At 43.0% G+C, this 24,087-nt stretch overlaps 1 long non-coding RNA gene across 1 annotated transcript in view; it reads right to left on the reverse strand.

The window, feature by feature from the left end:
* Positions 1-24,087, reverse strand: part of LOC141278515 (uncharacterized) — an 87,860-nt gene that overhangs the window by 48,896 nt on the left and 14,877 nt on the right. The window contains exon 2 of the long non-coding RNA XR_012331271.1: positions 72-229. This is a non-coding gene — a long non-coding RNA (uncharacterized lncRNA). The remainder of the gene's footprint in view (positions 1-71; positions 230-24,087) is intronic.

Below are 24,087 nucleotides of genomic sequence, written 5' to 3' on the forward strand. Positions count from 1 at the left end.
GTAAGCCCTGAGCACTTGTCCAAAAGCTTTTAGCCCAACTGAGTAGGAAAAAAGCCTTCTCCACCACTTACCTTGCAACTGGCTATAAGGTTCTCGTTAAGTGTTCAGTCAAGGATGGAGAGTCCATTGTGAGCAGAGTCCATTTGCCTTGATTGTGTGTAAGCTTTCCAGAATTCACTGCTTGGTTTTTGTTCCTTTTCTTTTTCCATTGGTACTTCCTGCTTTTAAGCTGAAAATTATATAAAAATGTAATTAGCCCATCGCCTTCCTTAATCTTATATTCAAGGAGAACATATGTGTCTTTTGTGTTTACCAAAATATTTCCCAAGTGACCCAAAGGTATATTGAATGAGCAAATTGAGGTTCAGAGGGGATAAATGCTTGTTCCAAGGTCACATTTCTAGCTCAGAAATGGCAGATCTGAAATTCAGACCAACCCACTCTGAATCAAGACCCTTCTCTTGCCCCATGGTAATGCCCCAAGGTAATGCATACTACCTTGCATTAATGATGAAAAATAAATGAGATTCAATCAACAGTATTTTTAAAATATTGAGCACCTCATAGATGCCAGGCACTGTTCTAAACATTGAGGCTAAAAACAGGAGCAAAACAGACAAAAATCTCTGTTCTCATTCTTGAGGGTGAAGATAGTCAATAAGAGACTCAATGGGTGAAACACATAGTATGTCAAATGCAGGAGAGCACTATGAAGAAAGTTAGCTTGGGAAAGGGAGAAGGGGCGTGTCCAGGATTAGAGGACAGAGGACAGTTTTAGAGATGATGACCTGGGTTGGCCTCACTGAGAAAAGTGACCCTTGAGTGAAGATCTGGGGAGGTGAGAGAAGGCAGATGGACATGTGGGGAGAGCAATCCAGAAAAAGGAAATGGGAAGCGGAAAGGCCCTGAAGTGAGAGCATGCTGATCGGTCCAAAGAATAACAAGGAGGCCAGTGAGGTGGCTGCAGAGTGAGCCAGGAGAGGGGATGATGGGATGGAGGCAGAGAAGTAATGCAGGAGAGCGCTGGTGGCCAGACCGTGAAGCGTGGGCAGGACTTCAAAAGGATGAGAGCCACTGGAAGGTTTCGTGCAGAGGAATGTCATGGTTTGACTTATATCTCAAAGGCTCGCTCCGGCTGCTGTACTAAGGTTAGACTATAGGGAGGAAAGGGCAGAAGCAGGGAAACATGTCAGGGGGCCTATTGCAAGAGAAAGAGGATGGTGGCTTGGACCAGGGTAACAGCAGTGCAAGGAGTGAGAAAGTGACCAAATTTTGGATAGATCCTATTTTATTATGAAAAATTTCCAACATTGTAAAAGCAGGGAGAGTGATACAGAAAACCCCCATAAATCCATCACTCAGATTCAGTAATTTTCAAGATTTTGTCACATTTGCTTAATCAGCTTTTTTTTTGGCTTAAATATTTTAAAGTAAATTGCATACATCATTATCAGTTGACTGCTACATATTCTATGCAACACACATATCTTTAAAAATATGAATATTTCAGGGGTGTGGCCAAGATGGTAGTGTAGAAAGACCCTGAGCTCACCTCTTCCCATGGGCACACCACAATTATAACTACTGACAGTGCAGCTATTGAAGAGAAACCACAGAATACTAGCAGAAAAGATCTTCTAACTAAGGATATAAAGAAGGAACCATAACAAGATGGGAGGAGGGACAGAGTCGTGGTATAGTCAAGACCCATATCCCGGGTGGGTGATTGACAAACAGGAGAATAATTGTGAAGGTTCCTCCCAAGGAGTGAGGGGTCCAGCCCCTACACTGGGCTCCCCAGCTGGGGGTCCTGCTCCAGGAAGACAAGTTCCCAAAACACTTTCCTTTGAAGGCCACTGGGATTTACTTCTGGGAGAGCCAGAGGACTGTGGGAAACAGAGACTCCACTCTTAAACGGCACACACAAAATCTCACACGTTCCAAGACCCAGGGCAGAAGCAGTCATCTGAAAGGAGCCTGGGTCAGACCCACGTGCTGATCCTGCAGAGTCTCCTGGAGAGGCAGGAGGTAACTGGAGCTCCCCCTGAGGATGCAGACACTGGTGGCAGCCATTCTGGGGAGCTGGTTCTACCACGTGGACACTGGTGCTGACTTACCAGGTGAATTCTATCAAACACTGGGAGAAGAGTTAATCCCTATCCTTCTAAAACTATTCCCAAAAAATGCAGAGGAAGGAATGCTTCCTAACTCATTCTATGAGGCCAGCATCACCCAGATCCCAAAACCAGACAAAGATACCACACGAAAAAGAAAATTACAGTCCAATATCACTGATAAACCCAGATGCAAAAATCCTCAACCAAACACTAGCAAACCGAATCCAACAATATATGAAAAGGTTCATACACCATGATCAAGTGGGATTTATCCCAGGGATTCAAGGATGGCTCAATATCTGCAAATCAATCAAGGTGGTAACACCCATATTAAGAAATTGAAAAATAAATATCATATGATCATCTTAATAGACACAGAAAAAGCTTCTTACAAAATCCAACATCCATTTATGATTAAAAAAAAAAACTCTCCGGAAAGTGGGCATAGAGGAACATACCTCAACATAATAAAGGCCATATATGAAAAGCCCACAGCTTACATCATCAACAGTGAAAAGCTGAAAGCAAGGTCAGGAAAAAGACAAGGATGCCCACTCTGGCCACTTTATTCAGCAGCCCACTCTCACCACTTTTATTCAACATAGTATTGAAGTCCAAGTCACAGCAATCAGACGAGAAAAGGAAGTAAAAGGAATCCAAATTGGAAAAGAACTGTTACTGTTTGCAGATGACATGATAGTATATAGAGAAAATCCAAAATATGTCACCAAAAAAAAAAACTATTAGAACTCATCAATAAATTCGGTAAGGCTGCAAGATACAAAATTAATATGCAGAAATCTGTTGTGTTTTTATACACTAACAAGGAACTATCAGAAAGAGAGATAAAATAATCCTATTCACAATCATATCAAAAAGAATGAAATATCTAGGAATAAATCTAACCAAGGAGTTAAACGATTTGTTCCTGGAAAACTACAAGACACTGATGGAAGAAATTGAAGATGACATGCACCCCAATGTTTATTGCAGCACTATCGACAACTGCCAGGACATGGAAGCAACCTAAATGTCCATTAACAGAGGAATGGATAAAGAAGATGTGGTACATATACACAGTGGAATATTAGCCATAAAAAGGAACAAAACTGTGCCATTTGCAGAGATGTGGATGGACCTAGAGGCTGTCATACAGAGTGAAGCAAGTCAGAAGGAGAAAAATATTGTATATAAATGCATATATGTGGAATCTAAAAAAATGATACAGATGAACTTATTCACAAAGCACAAATAGAGACACAGACATGGAGAACAAACATATGGATAACAAGGGGGGAAGCGGGGAGTAGGATGGATTGGGAGATTGAGATTGACATATATACACTACTAGGTATAAAATAGATAACGAATAAGAACATACTGTATAGCACAGAAAACTCTGCTCAGTGCTCTCTGGTGACCTAAATGGGAAGGATATCTAAAAAAGAGTGGATATATGTATGTATAGCTGATTCACTTTGTATAACTGATCCACTTTGTACAGCAGAAAATAACACAAAATTGTAAAGCAGCTATACTCCAATAAAAAAATAAAAAGAAATTGAAGATGACATAAACAGACGGCAAGATATACCATCTTCGTGGACTGGAGGAATTAATATTGTTAAAATTACCATACTATCCAAGGCCATCTGCAGATTCAATGCAACCCCTATCAAAATACCAATGGCATTCTTCACAGAATTAGAACAAATAATTTTAAAAATTTGTGTGGAAAACTGAAAGACCCTAAATAGTCAAAACAATTTTGAGAACGAACAAAGCTGGAGGTATCATGCTCCCTGATTTCAGGCTATATTACAAAGCTAAAGTAATCAAAACAGTACAGTAGTGGCACAAAAAGAGACACATAGATCAATGAATAGAGAGCCCAGAAATAAACTCATGTACTTATAGGCAATTAATCTATGACAAAGGAGGAAGAATATACAATGGGAAAAGACAGCCTCTTCAATAAATGGTGTTGGGAAAACTGGACAGCTACATGCAAAAGAACAAAACTGGACTACTCTCTCACACCATACACAAGAATAAATTCAAATGGATTAAAGACTTAAATGTAAGGCCTGAAACTATAAAACTCCTAGAAGAAAACAGGCAGTAAAGCTCTTTGACATCAGTCTCAGTAGTACTTTTTTGGATCTGTGTCCTCAGCCAAAGAAAACAAAAGCAAAAATAAACAAAGGGGACTACTTCAAGCTTAAAAGCTCTTGCACAGTGAAAGAAACTATCAACAAACAAAAAGGCCACCTAATGAATGGGAGAAGATATTTGCAAACAATATATCCAATAAGGGGTTCATATCCAAAATATATAAGAACTCATACCATTCAATATCAAAAAAACAAACAACCCAATTAAAAAATGGGCAGATGATCTGAATGGACATTTTTCCAAAGAAGACATACAAATGGCCAACAAGCACATGAAAAGATGCTCAACATCACTAATCATCAGGGAAATACAAACCAAAACCTCAATGGGATATCACCTCACATTTGTCATCAAAAAGAATGGCTGCCATCAAAAAGACAGCAAATAATAAGTGTTGACAAGGATGTGGAGAAAAGGGATCCCTCATGTACAATTGGTAGAAATGTAAACTGGTGCAGCCACTATGGCAAACAGTATGGAGAGTCCTCAAGAAATTAAAAATAGAACTAATGTATGACCCAGCAATTCCACTTCTGGGTACTTACCCAAAGAAAACAAAACCACTAATTAGAAAAAAAAAAATGCACCCCCTAGATTCATTGCAGCATTATTTACCATAGCCATAACATGGAAGCAACCCAAGTGCCAATCAATAGATTAATATATGGAGAAAACGTGGTATACACATATACAATGGAAATATTTATCTATTTATTTATTTATTTTTGGCTGTGTTGGGTCTTCGTTGCCATGCACGGGCTTTCTCTAGTTGTGGCGAGCAGGGGCTACTCTTTGTTGTGGTGCGCAGGCTTCTCATTGCGGTGGCTTGTCTTTGCTACAGAGCATGGGCTCAAGGCACGTGGCCTTCAGTAATTGTGGCGGCTCTAGAGCACAGTCTCAGTAGTTGTTGCGCATGGGCTTAGTTGCTCCACGGCATGTGGGATCTTCCCAGACCAGGGCTCAAACCTGTGTCCCCTGCATTGGCAGGCGGATTCTTAACCACTGTGCCACCAGGGAAGTCTCTACACGATGGAATATTAGCCATGAAAAAGAATGAAATCTTGCCATTTGCAACTACATGGATGGACCTAAAGGGTATTATGCTAAGTGAAATAAGTCACACAGAAAGACAAATAATGTGTGATTTTGCTTATATGTGGAATCAAAAAAATAACTGGACAGCTACATGCAAAAGAACAAAACTGGACTAAAACAAATGAACAACCAAAACAAAACAGAAACAGAGTTATAGACACAGAGAACAAACAAGTAGTTTACAGAGGGGAGGGAGTGGAAGGAAGAAAGAAATACGTGAGGGAGATTAAGAGGTCCAAACTTTCAGTTACAAAATAAATGAGTCACAGGTATGAAATGTACAGAGCGGGGAATATAGCCAATAACTAGGTAATATCTTTGTATGCTGACATATTGTAACTACACTTATCACGGTGATCATTTTGAAATCTATAGAAATATCAAATCACTATGTTGCATGACAGGAACTAACATAGTGCTGTGGTTCAATTATACTTCGAAAACAAACAAACAAACATACCACCAAACTCATAGAAAAAGATATCAGATTTGTGGCTACCAAAGGCAGGGGTTGGGGGAGGGGGAATTGGATGAAGGTGGTCAAAATGTACAAACTGCCAGTTATAAGATAAATAAGTACTAGGATGTAATGTATAATATGATAGATATAACTAACACTGCTACATGTTGTATACGAACGTTGTTAAGAGAGCAAATCCTGAGTTCTCAACACAAAAGGAAAAATTTTTTTTACTTCATTCATTTTGTATTTATATGGGATGATGGATGTTCACTAAACGTACTGTGGTCATCATTTCATGATGTATATAAGTTGAATCATTACTCTATACACCTTAAACTTATACAGTGCCTTATGTCAAATATATCTCAATAAAAGTGGAATAAAAATGAACATTTTTAAAATAAATATTATCATACCTAATAAAATTATCAGTAACTCTCAGACCAAAATCCAATTTCCCTGGTTGCCTTAAAAATTCGCTTTACATGGGCCTTCCCTGGTGGCGCAGTGGTTAAGAATCCGCCTGCCAATTCAGGGGACACGGGTTCAAGCCCAGGTCTGGGAAAATCCCACATGCCGCGGAGCAACTAAGCCCACGCACCATAACTACTGAGCCTGCACTCTAGAGCCCGCGAGCCACAACTACTGAGCCCGCATGCTGCAACTAATGAAGCCCGCACGCCTAGATCCCGTGCTCCGCAACAAGAGAAGCCACCGCAATGAGAAGCCCACGCACCTCAACGAAGAGTAGCCCCGGCTTGCCGCAACTAGAGAAAGCCCGCATGCAGCAACGAAGACCCTACACGGCCAAAAATAAATAAATAAAATAAATAAATAAAAATTCTCTTTACAGCTCGTTTGTTTGAATCAGGGTGCAAACAAGTTCAATACATCTCTCTTAGTTGTTACGTCTCTTGAGTTTCTTTTAATCCAAAGGAGACACGCACACACTCATGCTCACCATTTCTCCCTTTGATTTTTTCCCTCTGATTTGCAGAAACCACATAGTAGTCCTCTCGAATGCCCCAAATCCCAAATATGTGCATTTGTTCCCCTGCAGTGTCATGAAATCGTTCTTCTTTCAGCCATATTTTCTGTAATTGGAAGGTAGCCCTAGAAGGTAGATTCATTAGATTCACTTTCAGCTTTTTTGTCAAGAATATTTCCAAGATGAACTGTATTTCCTAAAGCATTATGTCTGGTGGCCCCACTTATAGTGACATTCAGAGAGTGACCATTCCCCATCCCCATGGTTAGTAAGGAGTACAGGTGGCATTAAAGCCATGCGGACTGATCTGAAAGCCCAGATTCTAGTCACTACACCTACAACACCACTTCCACATTTAGCTTATGAAGTGGTAGAAAGACTGGATTAAGTGTCTGTAAGCCTTGGGCTCTGCACTTCACTTTTCTACATACAAATGCTTAGGGAACTCTCTGGACCAAGTTTCCTCATCTGCAAAACAGTTAAAAAACAACTCATCTCAGGACAATGAATGAACAGTCACTATAAACTGAGAAGAACTGATTCTGTAAGAGCCCACCTAAATTTAAGGTAGGCTTTAACTAGTCTATATTTTTCTATGCAAAATCAATTTTAAATCTCGTTTATTGATATTAGCTACTAAATCTCTTTGAATGTAGATTTGGGGATCTTCAGGGAAATTATTTTGCTTTTCTTGAGGTCAAAATGGAAGTAGGGATAAAGCTGTCACTAAAATTACTTTGCCTCTAAGGATAATAGAGAAAATATTCCAGAATTTAGAGGATTATCAGTGTTGTTTCAGGATCATGATTAATCAGTCCCACACCTACAGGAAACCCACCCTACAGTAATCTGGCACAAATGAGGAAGAAAAAATTTTCTCTGACGTAAAAGCAAACTCCAGATGTGCGCAGCAGGCTGAGAAATTGTAAGAAGTTCAAATGGAGAGAGACCTTCAAGATGGTGTAGGAGTAAGACGCGGAGATCTTTTGCAACTATATGGATGGTTCCTCCATATGTATCTTCCTCCCCATAGATACACCAGAAATACATCTACATGTGGAACAACTACAGAACACCTACTGAACGCTGGCAGAAGACCTAAGACCTCCCAAAAGGCAAGAAACCCCCCATGTACCTGGGTAGAGCAAAAGAAAAAAGAAATAACAGAGACAAAAGAATAGGGATGGGACCTACCCCTCTGGGAGGGAGCTGTGAAGGAGGAAAGGTTTCCACGCACTAGGAAGGCCCTTCACTGGCAGAGATGGGGGGTGTGGCGGAGGGGGGGAGCTTCGGAGCCACGGAGGAGAGCACAGCAACAGGGGTGCGGAGGGCAAAGCGGAGAGATTCCCGCACAGAGGACCGGTGCCAACCAGCACTCATCAGCCCGAGAGGCTTGTCTGCTCACCCGCCGGGGCGGGCGGGAGGCTCGGGCTTCGGTCGGAGCGCAGGGAGAGGACTGGGGTTGGTGGCGTGAACAAAGCCTGCAGGGGGCTAGTGTGCCACAGCTAGCTGGGAGGGAGTCCGGGGAAAAGTCTGGAGCTGCCGAAGAGGCAAGAGACCATTGTTCTAGGGTGCGCGAGGAGAGGGGATTCCGAGCACCGCCTAAACGAGCTCCAGAGACAGGTGTTAGCCATGGCTATAAGTGCGGACCCCAGAGACGGGAAAGAGACTCTAAGGCTGCTGCTGCCGCCACCAAGAAGCCTGTGTGCGAGCACAGGTCACTCTCCACACCTCCCCGCCCGGGAGCCTGTGCAGCCCGCCACTGCCAGGGTCCCAGGATCCAGGGACAACTTCCCCGGGAGAACGCATGGCGCGCCTCAGGCTAGTGCAACGTCACGCCAGCCTCTGCCGCCGCAGGCTCGCTCCACCTGCGTACCCCTCCCTCCCCCCGGCCTGAGTGAGCCAGAGCCCCCGAATCAGCGGCTCCTTTAACTCTGTCCTGTCTGAGCGAAGAACAGACGTCCTACACGCAAAGGTGGGTCAAACTCCAAAGCTGAACCCCGGGAGCTGTGCGAACAAAGAAGAGAAAGGGAAATCTCTCCCAGCAGCCTCAGGAGCAGCAGATTAAATCTTCACAATCAACTTGAGGTACCCTGCATCTGTCGAATACCTGAATAGACAACTAATCATCCCAAAATTGAGGGGGTGGACTTTGGGAGCAACGATATATATTTTTTTTGCCTTTTTCTCTTTTTGTATCTTTTTGTATCTGTATGATTCTGTGTGTAATTTTGTCTGTATAGCTTTGCTTTTACCATTTGTCCTAGGGTTCTGTCTAGCCATTTTTTTTTCTTTTTTTTTTTTTTAGTATAGTTTTTAGCACTCCTTATCATTGGTGGATTTGTTTTTTGGTTTGGCTGCTCTCTTCTTTCTTTGTTTCTTTTTTGTTACTTTTTTTTAATTTTTAATAATTATTTTTTATTTTAATAACTTTATTTCATTTATTTTTTCTATCTTTCTTTATTTTTTTCTCCCTTTTATTCTGAGCCGTGAGGATGACAGGATCTTGGTGCTCTGACTGGGTGTCAGGCCAGTGCCTCTGAGGTGGGAGAGCCAAGTTCAGGACATTGGTCCACCAGAGACCTCCCAACTCCACATAATATCAAATGGCAAAAATCTCCCAGAAATCTCTATGTCAACACCAAGACCCAGCTCCACTCAACAACCAGCAAGCTACAGTGCTGGACGCCCTATGCCAAACAACTAGCAAGACAGGAACTCAACCGCGCCCACTAGAAGAAAGGCTGCCTAAAATCATGATAAGGTCACAGACACCCCAAAACACACCACTGGACATGGACCTGTCCACCAGAAAGACAAGATCCAGCCTCATCCACCAGAACACAGGCACTACTGCCCTCCACAAGGAAGCCTACACAACCCACTGAACCAACCTTACCCACTGGGGGCAGAAACCAAAAACAATGGGAACTACAAACCTGCAGCCTGAGATAAGGAGACCCCAAACACAGTAAGTTAAGCAAAATGAGAAGACACAGAAATATGCAGCAGATGAAGGAGCACGGTAAAAACCCACCAAACCAAACAAATGAAGAGGAAAGAGGCAGTCTACCTGAAAAAGAGTTCAGAGTAATGATAGTAAAGATGATCCAAAATCTTGGAAATAGATGGAGAAAATACAAGAAATGTTTAACAAGGACCTAGAAGAACTAAAGAACAAACAAACAGTGATGAACAACACAACAAATGAAATTAAAAATTCTCTAGAAGGAATCAATAGCAGAATAACTGAGGCAGAAGAACGGATAAGTGACCTGGAAGATAAAATAGTGGAAATAACTACCGCAGAGCAAAATAAAGAAAAAAGAATGAAAAGAATTGAGGACAGTCTCAGAGACCTCTGGGACAACATTAAACGTACCAACATTCGAATTATAGGGGTTCCAGAAGAAGAAGAGAAAAAGAAGGGGACTGAGAAAATATTTGAAGAGATTATAGTTGAAAACTTCCCTAATATGGGAAAGGAAATAGTTCATCAAGTGCAGGAAGCGCAGAGAGTCCCATACAGGATAAATCCAAGGAGAAACACGCCAAGACACATATTATTCAAACCATCAAAAATTAAATAAAAAGAAAAAATCAGAAAATCTGCAAGCCAGAAGGGAGTGGCAGGACATATTTAAAGTGATGATAGGAAAACCTACAACCAAGATAACTCTACCCAGCAAGGATCTCATTCAGATTCAACAGAGAAAGAAAACCTTTACAGAGAAGCAAAAGCTAAGAGAATTCTGCAACACCAAACCAGCTTTACAACAAATGCTAAAGAACTTCTCTAGGCAGGAAACACAAGAGAAGGAAAAGACCTACAATAACAAACCCCAAACAATTAAGAAAATGGTAATAGGAACATACATATCGATAATTACCTTAAATGTCAATAGATTAAATGCTCCAACCAAAAGACACAGACTGGCTGAATGGATACAAAACAAGACCCGTACATATGCTGTCTACAAGAGACCTTCAGACCTAGGGACACATACAGACTGAAAGTGACAGGAAGGAAAAAAGATATTGCATGCAAATGGAAATCAAAAGAAAGCTGGAGTACAAATTCTCATATCACACAAAATAGACTTTAAAATAAAGACTATTAAAAGAGACAAGGACACTACATAATGATCAAGGGATCAATCCAAGAAGAAGATATAACAAATGTAAATATTTTTGCACCCAACGTAGGAGCACCTCAATACATAAGGCAGATGCTAACAGCCATAAAAGGAGAAATCGACAGTAACACACTCATAGTAGGGGACTTTAACACCCCACTTTCACCAATGGACAGATCATCCAAAATGAAAATGAATAAGGAAACACAAGCTTTAAATGATACATTAAACAAGATGGACTTAATTGATATTTATAGAATATTCCATCCAAAAACAACACAATACACTTTCTTCTCAAGTGCTCATGGAACACTCTCCAGGACAGATCATAACTTGGTCACAAATCAAGCCTTGGTAAATTTTAAAAAATTGAAATCATATCAAGTATCTTTTTGACCACAACACTATAAGACTAGATATCAATTACAGGAAAAAGAATCTGTAAAAACTACAACCACATGGAGGCAAAACAATACACTACTTAATAACCAAGAGATCACTGAAGAAATCAAAGAGGAAATCAAAAAATACCTAGAAACAAATGACAATGAAAACACGACGACCCAAAACCTATGGGATGCAGCAAAAGCAGTTCTAAGAGGGAAGTTTATAGCAATAGAATCCTACCTTAAGAAACAAGAAACATCTCAAATAAACAACCTAACCTTACACCTAAAGCAATTTGAGAAAGAAGAACAAAAACACCCCAAAGTTAGCAGAAGGAAAAAAATCATAAAGATCAGATCAGAAATAAATGAAAAAGAAATGAAGGAAACGATAGCAAAGATCAATAAACCTAAAAGCTGGTTCTTTGAGAAGATAAACAAAATTGGTAACCATTAGCCAGACTCATCAAGAAAAAAAGGGAGAAGACTCAAATCAACAGAATTAGAAATGTAAAACGAGAAGTAACAACTGACACGGCAGAAATACAAAGGGTCATGAGAGATTACTACAAGCAACCATATGCCAATAAAATGGACAACCTGGAAGAAATGGACAAATTCTTAGAAAAGCACAACCAACTGAGACTGAACCAGGAAGAAATAGAAAATATAAACAGACCAATCCCAAGCACTGAAATTGAAACTGTGATTAAAAATCTTCCAACAAGGCTTCCCTGGTGGCGCAGTGGTTGAGAGTCCGCCTGCCGATGCAGGGGACACGGGTTCGTGCCCCGGTCTGGGAGGATCCCATGTGCCGCGGAGCGGCTGGGCCCGTGAGCCATGGCCGCTGAGCCTGCGCATCTGGAGCCTGTGCTCCACAGTGGGAGAGGCCACAACAGTGAGAGGCCCGCGTACCGCCAAAAAAAAAAAAAAAAAATCTTCCAACAAACAAAAGCCCAGGACCAGATGGCTTCACAGGTGAATTCTATGAAACAGTTAGAGAAGAGCTAACACCTATCCTTGTCAAAGTCTTCCAAAATATAGCAGAGAGAGGAACATTCCCAAACTCATTCTACGAGGCCACCATCATGCTGATACCAAATCCAGACAAAGATGTCACAGAAAAAGAAAACTACAGGTCAATATCACTGATGAACATAGAGGCAAAAATCCTCAACAAAATACTAGCAAACAAAATCCAGCAACACATTAAAAGGATCATATACCATGATCAAGTGGGGTTAATCTCAGGAATGCAAGGATTCTTCAATATACGCAAATCAATCAATGTGATACACCATATTAACAAATTGAAGAATAAAAACCACATGATCATCTCAATAGCTGCAGAAAAAGCTTTCAACAAAATTCAACACCGATTTATGTTAAAAACCCTCCAGAAAGTAGGCATAGAGGGAACTTTCCTCAACATAATAAAGGCCATATATGACAAACCCACAGCCAACATCATCCTTAATGGTGAAAACCTGAAACCATTTCCACTAAGATCAGGAACAAGACAAGGTTGTCCACTCTCACCACTATTTTTCAACATTGTTTTGGAATTTTAGCCACAGCAATCAGAGAAGAAAAAGAAATAAAAGGAATCCAAATCAGAAAAGAAGAAGTAAAGCTGTCACTGTTTACAGATGACATGATAATATACATAGAGAATCCTAAAAATGCTACCAGAAAACTACTAGAGCTAATTAATAAATTTGGTAAAGTAGCAGGATACAAAATTAATGCACAGAAATCTATTGCATTCCTATACACTAACGACGAAAGATCAGAAAGAGAAATTAAGGAAGCACTCCCATTTACCATTGCAACAAAAAGAATAAAATACCTAGAAATAAACCTACCTAAGGAGACAAAAGACCTGTATGCAGAAAATTATAAGACACTGATGAAAGAAATTAAAGAGGATACAAACAGATGGAGAGATATACCATGTTCTTGGATTGGAAGAATCAACAATGTGAAAATGACTATACTATCCAAAGCCATCTACAGATTCAATGCAATCCCTATCAAACTACCACTTGCATTTTTCTCAGAACTAGAACAAAAAATTTCACAATTTGTATGGAAACACTAAAGACCCCAAGTAGCCAAAGCAATCTTGAGAAAGAAAAACGGAGCTGGAGGAATCAGACTCCCTGACTTCAGACTATACTACAAAGCTACAGTAATCAAGACAGTATGGTACGGGCACAAAAACAGAAATATAGATCAATGGAACAGGATAGAAAGCCCAGAGATAAACCCACCACATATGGTCACCTTATTTTTGATAAAGGAGGCAAGAATATACAATGGAGAAAAGAGAGCCTCTTCAATAAGTGATGCTGGGAAAACTGGACAGCTACATGTAAAAGAATGAAATTATAACACTCCCTAACACCATACATAAAAATAAACTCAAAATGTATTAAAGACCTAATGTAAGGCCAGACACTATCAAACCCTCAGAGGAAAACACAGGCAGAACATTCTATGACATAAATCACAGCAAGTTCCTTTTTGACCCACCTCCTAGAGAAATGGAAATAAAAATAAACAAATGGGACCTAATGAAACTTAAAAGCTTTTGTACAGCAAAGGACACCATAAACAAGACGAAAAGACAACCCTCAGAATGGGAGAAAATATTTGCAAATGAAGCAACTGACAAAGGATTAATCTCCAAAATTTACAAGCAGTTCGTGCAGCTCAAATCAAAAGAACAAACAACCCAATCCAAAAATGGGCAGAAGACCTAAATAGACATTTCTCCAGAGAAGATATACAGATTGCCAACAAACACATGACAGGATGCTCAACATCACTAATCATTAGAGAAATGCAAATACAACTACAATGAGGTATCACCTCACACCAGTCAGAGTAGCCATCATCAGAAAACTTACAAACAGTAAATGCCGGAGAGGGTGTGGAGAAAAGGGAACTCTCTTGCACTGTTGTTGGGAATGTTAATTGATACAGCCACTATGGAGAACAGTATGGAGGTTCCTTAAAGAACTAAAAATACAACTACCATACGACCCAGCAATCCCACTACTGGGCATATACCCTGAGAAAACCATAATTGAAAAAGAGTCATGTACCACAATGTTAATTTCAGCTCTATTTACAATAGCCAGGACATGGAAGCAACCTAAGTGTCCATCAACTGATGAATGGATAAAGAAGATGTGGCACATATATACAATGGAATATTACTCAGCCATAAAAAGAAACAAAATTGAGTTATTTGCAGTGAGGTGAATTGATCTAGAGTCTGTCATACAGAGTGAAGTAAGTCAGAAAGAGAAAAACAAATGTATGCTAACACATATATATGGAATCTGAAAAAAAAGTTTCTTCAGAACCTAGGGGCAGGACAGGAATAAAGCCGCAGACGTAGAGAATGGACTTGAGGACATGGGGAGGGGGAAGGGTAAGCTGGGATGAAGTGAGAGAGAGGCATGGACATATATACACTACCAAATGTCAAATAGATAGCTAGTGGGAAGCAGCCACATAGCACAGGGAGATCAGCTCAGTGCTTTGTGACCACCTAGAGGGGTGGGATAGGGAGGGCGGGAGGGAGGGAGACACAAGAGGGAAGAGATATGGGAACATATGTATATGTATAACTGATTCACTTTGTTATAAAGCAGAAACTAACACACCATTGTAAAGCAATTATACTCCAAAAAAGATGTTAAAAAAAAAAGTTGTTCAAATATCTTGGAGTCAGTATCTTTAGAAAAACACTGAACTGTGGCTTCTCGTAACCGAGTTAAGCTGAGCCAAACAGAAACCCAAGTATCTGACAGTGGATCTAAGTCTACATGTCTTCCTTTATTTCTTTCCCAATTTCTGCCTTATTCAGAAATAAATGAGCAGCTCTAAAATAACTCATAAAAGGAAAATAAAATAAAGGTTCATTTTTCATGGTCCTCAGGATGGAACACAGAAATACGTGTTCTGGTTTTGGCCTGAGTGTAATGGAGAGATGGTTTACTTATCCCTAAGTCTTACTTTTGTCTGCCCATCTAACTGTGCTTTATTAATAGATGTTGTCCTAGCTTGCATTAACCCAGAGGCAGAATCCAGGCCAAGAATTTAGGTGCAAGTTATTTATTCAGAAAATTCTCCCAGGAGAAACCTGTAAGGGAGTGGGGAAAACAAGCTGCCTACAATCTCACAAAACTGGGGGATAAAACCTGGAATTCACAGCTGTTGAGTAAACGTCCCCAGATTTAATTAGTACCACTAAAGGATTAGACCCTGAAAGTAAAATGGAGCTTAAATAGACAAGGCCTTTACAAACACCGAAATCCAACCTCAAATCAACTAATGACTGAAAACAATGTATACCACTATATTAACTGCCTGACAAAAACTGGAAAAAAAAAACAAAACAGAACACCCTTTGACAAAGATAACACCTCTCGAGCAGGTATTACGTTTTGTATATAATGTCTGGCAATTAACTGAAAATTTTCACGTATGCCAACACACAGGCCCACAAGAAAAATACAGACAATACAAACAGACCAACAGATGATCCAGATATCAGAGTTATCAGACACAGACTCTCAAATAAAAATAAAAATACATCTGAGTATTACATCAGAGACATGTTTCACTCCATCCACCCTTGAATCCTGCATTCCAAAGAAATACTTCACACACTTTCAACTCCTCTAACATTTACTTCCACTTTCACAAATGACAAGCTCACGTTGCCATCTCTGAATTCATACGTTTCAGTGATCATCTATCGACTTCCTATTGCGGTTGATAAGGTTTTAGCTCTCTTTCCACTTTCCCGCCTTGCAAATCTCCCTTATATACCTCATTCCTTCCCCTCCTCTCACAGAATAGTTACGATGAATATATGGTGAAATCAACATTCAGGGTTTATTTTATCAGGGCTATATGAATACTGATTTCTACTGAGCCATTTATTGTTCAGTAGTTCATGTACAACTTATACTTTTCCAGCAGTTAATAATTGACTCATATTTCATTTTTACATTCTCTACATACCTATCATTAATTCTCCCTTAAGCTCCCCAATAAATTTATAAAACGCAGCAACAAAGACCCATTGCAGCCAAAAATAAATAAATAAAATAAAATAAAATAATTTTTTTAAGGGATCTTGCCCTAGAGGGTGGCTTTCCAGGCCAAAGGGGCCCAGAAATCTGAGGCTGGAGAATGCAGCACAAAGGCAGAAGCCAAGATGGAATCAGCAGCTCCGGATGGAGAAGCACCCTTCCCATCACAGGCTAACAGAGGGGCCCAGAATGGGGTTTGCAAGAGCCCACAGGGCGCCCCCAAGAAAAAGAGCCCAATGTAAACATCTGTCCACCCAGGAAGCGTGAAGCCATCTCACGCCAGCGCATGTCCCTTTACTTCTCCGTTCCACCCCCCTCCATTCTGGTGAAGTCAGAACAGCATCTGGCAAGTCCAGGAGGAGGGAAGTGAGGAAAGGAGAAGCAGATCATAACCCCGACTGAATGGCACACGGCCCGCCTAGAGCCGGCCCTCCCGTGCTGATAACTAGATGTTCTCATTTCTGTATCAGAACTGTGCTTTGTAACTTAGGGCTTTCTATTTATTACCTAAGAATGAGTAGAAGAGTTATGGACCTCCCTTACCCCGTGGCAGGGGATGGATACCCCTTCAGAAGGGGTTAAAAGAAACAGTAAGTGATAAAAAATAAGTCTTGGGTTTATATGCTACATGTGTGGCCCATTCAACATATCAGTTAACAAAAATGGGGAAGTAAAGATAAGTGGCTGACTTCAGGAGTGAAAAAAAAATAGATTATGGAAGTGAGTTTGCATCTTAGAAGAGAGACTGAGACCAATGAGCAGGGTCATCTGCTCAGAAGTGGAAGTTGGTGCTGAGGAGTCAGAGGTCTTGGAGGGAGAAGAGAGAGAGAAGAGGGTCAGGACAAAATTTTGATTGATAATTACAGAAAACAGAAAAGGCCTGGGAAAGCCACTGGGCATGATGCACCATGACATCAAGAAGATGTTGATGGTTCAGGCAGCGGGAAGTCAGGACACTGAACAACTCTGGTTCAGTGATTCAGGGTTGAGCTGCAGAGAGGGGTCCTCAGTGCCAGCCTGGGGTTAGACGGACTGGCCTTTGTTTCTGACCTAGTGTGGGGGGAGTCACTTCCCTACTTGGCACTCGATTGTGTTAAAGGAGGGTCATGGATGGCAGGCAGGATGCAGCATGAGCTGAGGACGTGCATCGTTGGGTAAAACCCTTTAACTGTCCCACGAGGAAGGTACAGTCCAGCTGCTGCGGCTTCTGCTGCTGCTTCTACTTGGAATGAGGAAAAGAGCACAGAAGAGACATGGACACCCCAGCTCAGGAGCCGAGAGCACTGGCCCACACCTCCCTCGCTCTGGCTGTGGTTGGCAACTTTGGACAAATCAGAGGACTCTCTGCTCTACCCCTGCTTCTCCATCTATGCAAGTGTGTGTAGCTTTCTCTAAAATAAATGCTGTACACCCTTGCTGCTCTGAGTGGGTTCCACAGACAGTAGCATCAGCCTCGTTGGGAGTCTGTGGGAAATGTAGACTCTCACCCCCTACCCCAGACCTCCAGCTTTTTTTTTTTTTTTTTTTTTTTTTGCAGTATGCGGGCCTCTCACTGCTGTGGCCTCTCCCGTTGCGGAGCACAGGCTCCGGACGCGCAGGCTCAGCAGCCATGGCTCACGGGCCCAGCCGCTCCACGGCATGTGGGATCCTCCCGGACCGGGGCACGAACCCGCGTCCCCTGCATCGGCAGGCGGACTCTCAACCACTGCGCCACTGGGGAAGCCCTGGACTCTGCATTTTAACTGGAGGCCCAGGTGACTGCTGAGCACGCTGGGGTCTGAGATGCTGCTCTGTCCTCCCAAGCCTCTGTGACTGCATTAGGCATCTTGAGAAGGATACCCCAAAACACGCCTGAAAAGACCATCTCTAAATGGTCAGAACTTGGGGAGCAGATCAGTATGGGATGTGGGAGAAGACCCTTAAAATATTTCATTTGTTCAGATGTAATAAGTCACTTTAAGGAAAAAAAAAGAAGAGGTTGATGGAAGACTGCTGGACCAGCAGTTTCCCCTGAGCACGGGAATGGTCATTTGTGGGACCACCAACCCATGTGGTCTCAGGTCTCTTTCCAGCAAAGCAGTAACGGAGGCAGCCAGGCCTAAGCACTGTGACATGAGTGAAACAGCCAACGTGGTACAGTGGTAGGAAAGGTCATGGGCTAGTAAAGCAGGACAGGATCAAAGAATCAAAGGTGAAGGAGTCACAATGAGGATGCAGAGGAAAACCAGCAGAAGTGAGGGTGTCAGAGACGTGAAAAATAGGCAACTTAAGTTTTAAATCCTGGGGGTAAATCCATTTCAAGTGATGATGAGAGTGGCCTGGAGAGTACAGGGACACAGAACATAAAACTGAAGCTTCGTGGGTGAAAAAGAGCCACCAAAACGGAGGCCAAGATCGCTAATGTTATGTCAGGAGGTGGGGCAAGGAGAGAGATCATTTTGGGTTCGTAAGCTGGCTTCTCGTACACGGAGGGCAGGGGGAGACCGAAGGAAGAGGCAGACTCTCCAGATGGTTAGGTGGCAGGTGTAATAAGCAAGGGAACTTACAAAGGGGCTTGTCTTGGGCACCACAAGATGAGTAGATCTCTGCACTCCCCCACCAGAAACTTAAAAGTATAGACAGCAACCTCTCTATAGATGAATGCATATTAACAACCCTGCATTTTCATTCCCCTCCCCCGTGTTCACCGTTTTGACATCATATTTCACATCTTTTTGTTTTGTGTATCCCTTAACTACTTATTGCTGCTATAGATGATTTTACTTTTATCTTTTAACCTTCTTACTAGCTTTAAACATAGCTGATTTACTACCTTTCCTGTATATTTGCCTTTACCAATGAGATTTTTCTTTTCACAATTTTCATGTTTCTAGTTGTGGCCTTTTCTTTTTCACTTAGAGAAGTCCCTTGAACATTTCTTGTAAAGCTGGTTTGGTGGTGCTGAACTCTTTTAACTTTTGCTTGTCTATAAAACTTTTAATCTCTCCATCAAATCTGGAAGACAGCCTTGCTGGGTGCAGTACTCTTGGTTGCAGGTTTTTCCCTTTTATCACATTAAACATCTCATGCCACTCCCTTCTGGCTTGCAGAGTTTCTGCTGAAAAGTCAGCTGATTGCCTTATGGGAGTTCCTTTGCACATAACTTGTTGCTTTTCCCTTGCTCCCCTTTAATATTCTCTCTTTAATCTTTGCCATTTTAACTACAACGAGTCTTGGTGAGACCCTGTTTGGAACTCTCTGTGCTTCTTGGACCCGGATGTCTGTTTCCTTTCCCAGGTTTATAGCTATTATGTCTCCAGATATGTTCTCTGTCCCTCTCTCTCACTCCTCTCCTTCTGGGAATGTTATATTGGGAATGTTAACATAATGAGAATGTTAGTGCACTTGATGTGGTCTCTAAAACTGCTCTCGTTTCTTTTTCTTCTCTCTGTCCTGCTTCAGTGATGTCCGCTACTCTGTCTTCCAGTTCACTGATCTATTCCTCTGTATCATCTAATCTACTGTTGATTTCTTCTAGTATATTTTTCCTTTCAGTTATTGTATTCTTCATCTCTGTTTGGTTCTTCTATTTCCTAACTCTTTGTTAAACGCTTCTAACTTTTCACTCTGCTCATCCAGTTGTCACCAGAGTTCTTTGAACATCTTTATGATTATTACCTCGCACTCTTTATTGGGTAGACTGCCTATCTCCACATCACTTAGTTCTTGTGGGGTTTTATCTTCTTCCTTCATTTGAAACATATTTTTCTGTTGCTTTGCTTTGCCTGAGTTGCTGGTTTTATTTCCATGTATTTAGTAGGTGGGTTACATTGCCCAACCTTGGAGAAGTGGCGTTCTGCAGGAGACACCGCAGCAGCGTGCCCCTCTGGTCACAAGAGCTATAAGCTCCAGGGCTGCCCCATGTGGACCATGTGGGTCTTTCTGTTGTGGCAGGCTGACTTCTGTGGGCAGTCCAGTAGGCATGGCTGGTGCCCAGTCGGGTTGTTTGCCAGGCCCTTCCTTGTGCAGAGGCTGCCAGGTGCTGGTGGGCAGGGCCGGGTCATGAGGCGGCTGGCTGCAGAACCCCGGGCAGTCCCAAGGCTAATGCTGACCCACTAGGGGGCAGAGCTGGGTTCTCAGGTGGGTGGCTGTAGCATCTGGGGTCTCCCAAAGCTGGTGCTGGCCTGCTGGTGAGTGGAGCTGGATCCTGGGATGGCTGGCAGGGGTGTCCAAGGTGTCTCAGAGCTAGTGTAGGCCTGCTGGTGGACAAGGCCAGGGCCCAGTGGGTCACAGGGCTAGTACAGGCTCACTGGTGGGTGGGGCTGGGGGCTGGGGTCTCTGGCTGCAGGGCCTTGGGGGTTGGCACACTGACGGGTGGGGGCAGATCCCGGGGCCATGGCTAAGGGGCCCAAGGTGTCTTACAGCTGGTGCTGGCCTGCTGGTGGGCAGGGCCAGGACCCATAGGGTTCTGGGGCTGGATGGTGGGTGGGCTGGGTCCTGACACAGCAGGCTACAGGGCTGTGGTGGTCCTAGGAGGTCCTGGGACTGATGCTCGCCCACTGGTGGGTGAAGCCAGGTCCTGGGGCTAGCGCTGGCCCACTGGTGGGCAGAGCCTGGTCCTGGGGTCTCTGGCTGCAGGGCCCAGCGGTCCCAGAGCTGGTGTCAGCCCACTGGTGGCCAAGGCTCAGGCGGTCCCAGGGCTAGTACTGGTGCACTGGTGGACGAGGCCAGGTCCTTGGCCCTCTGGTGGACAGGGCCAGGTCCTGGGGCAGCTGTGGGCTCAGTGGATCTTAAGGCAGCAGGCCTGCTGGTGGGTGGGTCTGTGTCCCTACCCACCCAGGAGGTGTCCCAGTACCGGTGCTGGCAGGTTGGTGATCAGGGCCGGGCCCCGGTGTTAATGAGCTGGAGGGAGGATTCCACAATGGCACCTGCCAGCACCAGTGTCCACGCGGTAGAACGAGCTCCCCCAAATGGCTGCCTCCAGTATCTGTGTCCCCAGGGGGAGTCCCAGATGCCTCCTGACCCTCCAAGAGGCTCTCCAAGATCAGCATGTGGGTCTGACCCAGGCTCCTTTCAAATTATTGCTTCTGCCCTGGGTCCCGGAGTGTGTGAGATTTTGTGTGTGCCCTTTAAGAGTGGAGTCTCTGTTTCCCACAGTCCTTTGGCTCTCCCAGAAGTAAACCCCGCTGGCCTTAAAGCCAAACGTTCTGGGGGCTCATCTTCCTGGTGCAGGACCCTCGGGCTGTGGAGCCCAATGTGGGGCTCAGACCCCTCACTCCTTGGGGAGAACCTCCGCAATTATAATTATCCTCCCGTTTGTGGGTCACCTGCCCAAGGGTATGGGTCTTGACTATGTCATGTCTCCAGCCCTCCTACCTGTCTCGTTGCGGTTCCTTCTTTGTATCTTTAGGGGGAGAGGATCTTTTCAGCTGCTCTTCCAGTCTTTCTCATCAACAGTTGCTCTGTCAATAGCTGTGCGCCCACAGGAGGAAGTGAGCTGCTGTGCTGTGTTGGCCACTCCTCTTAATCCATTTTTTAAAGATCATCTAAAAGGACAGATAATCTCCGACGATGTGTGGACAGACCAAAACTCTTAAGTATTTTTGGTCATGGCAAATTAAGACCATTGAAAGGATGCATGGGTTTGACCCCCTATGGGTTTCACATTTCAGACGATTCTTAGTGATTTATCACTACTCATCTCAGAGGCTAAATTGATCATTTATCAGTTTCCTACTACGTGCCAGGCCTTGTGGATAGAAAGACAAATAAACCTTAAGAAGAAAGGACTGAGCTCCTTGAGTCCGACAGGGACTGAGTCCAGGCTGAAGTTGTCAGACTCGGCAAATAAAAATAACACGAGGCCCAGTTAAATTTGAACTCAGGTAAACAAAAGAAAAAAAATTTAGTATAAGTATGTCCCAAATATCGCATGGAACAAGTATTCACTGTCTGTCTGAAATTCAAATTTAACTGGGCCCCCCGTGGGGTTTTTGGGCTGTTTTGGAAAGCAACCCTAATCCAGGTTTTTCTTCGGTCTGCAAGAAAAGGGCGTTAGCCCAGAGACCATCTTCAAAGCAAGCAGTAAAAGGAACAACCACAGACAGTTATTTTGTCAACTCTTCATTTGTTTCCGTCAGAGGACAGAAACTGCTCATCCCGACTAACCCTTCATCAGGTAGCCTCACTAGCCATTTGGCCACATAGCACACTGCCCTTTTTTTTTAGAGCAGTTTTAGGTTCACAGCAAAACTGAGAAGGTACAGATTTCCCATATAATACCTTCTGCCCCTTCCCACCAAATCACCTCCCTATTATCAACCACCCTCACCAAAGTGACACATTTGTTACAAGTGACGAACGTACACAAACACACCATTATCACCCAAGGTCCAAGTTGACATTACAGATCACTCTGGGTGTTGTACATTCTATGGATCTGGACAGATGTATAATGACACGTATCCACCATTATAGCATCATACAGAGCAGCTCTGCTGCCCTGAAAATCCCCTGTGCTCCACCTGTTCCTCTCTCCCCACCCCTCCAACCCCGGGCAACCACTGATCTTTTTGCTGTCTCCATAGCTCTGCCTTTTCCAGAGTGTCATACAGTGGGAATCATGTAGCACGTAGCCTTTTCCTATTGGCTTCTCTCCCTTAGTAACATGCATTTAAGTTTCTTCCGTGTCTTTTCCTGGCCTGATAACTTGTTTCTTTTCAGCAATGAATAATACTCCATTGTCTGGATGAACCACAGTTCATGTATCCATTCACCCCTGGAAGGGTATCTTGGTTGCTTCCAAGTTTGGGCAACTATAAATAAAGCTGCTATAAACATTCATGTGCAGGTTTATGCACGGACATAAGTTTTCAACTCCTTTGTATAAACGCCAACGAGTGTCGTAAGTTTTCAACTCCTTTGGGTAGACACCAAGGAGCACCATTGTTGGATCATATGGTAAGAGTACGTTTGGTTTTGTAACCAAAGAAACTGCCAAAGTGTCACGCAAAGTGGCTGCGCCGTGTTGCATTCCCACCGGCTGTGGGTTCCCGTTGCTTCTCATCCTCGCCAGCACTTGGTGTTGTCAGTGTTCTGGATTTTGGCCATTCTAATAGGCGTGTAGGGGTATCTCACTGTTGTTTCACACTATACTTTTTCATACAACTACTGTGGTATTCGTTTAGGGTAAAAGCTAATCTGTCATTATAACAATAGGGGACCAAAACTGGCAAGACCATCCTCCATGGAAAACTTCCATCTCTAGGTCCAAGGTATCTGCTCAAATTGCTACCATTTACCTGCTAGTGGGAAGGAGCGGGGGAAAGATATAGGGCAACTAGTCTTCATTTTAAGGACAGGACATGGAAGTGACACCCATCACTTTTATTAGCCTGAACCGACTCACATGACCACTCCTAGCTGCGTGGGAGGCTGGGAAATGTATCGATAGTTTATAGCCACATACCCTGCTACTATGCTAGGGGACTGCACTGCTAAAAGGAGCAGAGTGGATGGGGAGGGGGCAGTCAGAAGTCTGTCAGAACTTATCACTTGGTCATCAGGTATTACGTGTGTAATTATTAATCTCATGGCTCTGCTCCCCCACCTGGATTGTAAGCTCCATGTGGGCA

The sequence above is a fragment of the Tursiops truncatus genome, chromosome 4, assembly GCF_011762595.2.
Source record: "Tursiops truncatus isolate mTurTru1 chromosome 4, mTurTru1.mat.Y, whole genome shotgun sequence".
Classification (NCBI taxonomy): domain Eukaryota; kingdom Metazoa; phylum Chordata; class Mammalia; order Artiodactyla; family Delphinidae; genus Tursiops; species Tursiops truncatus.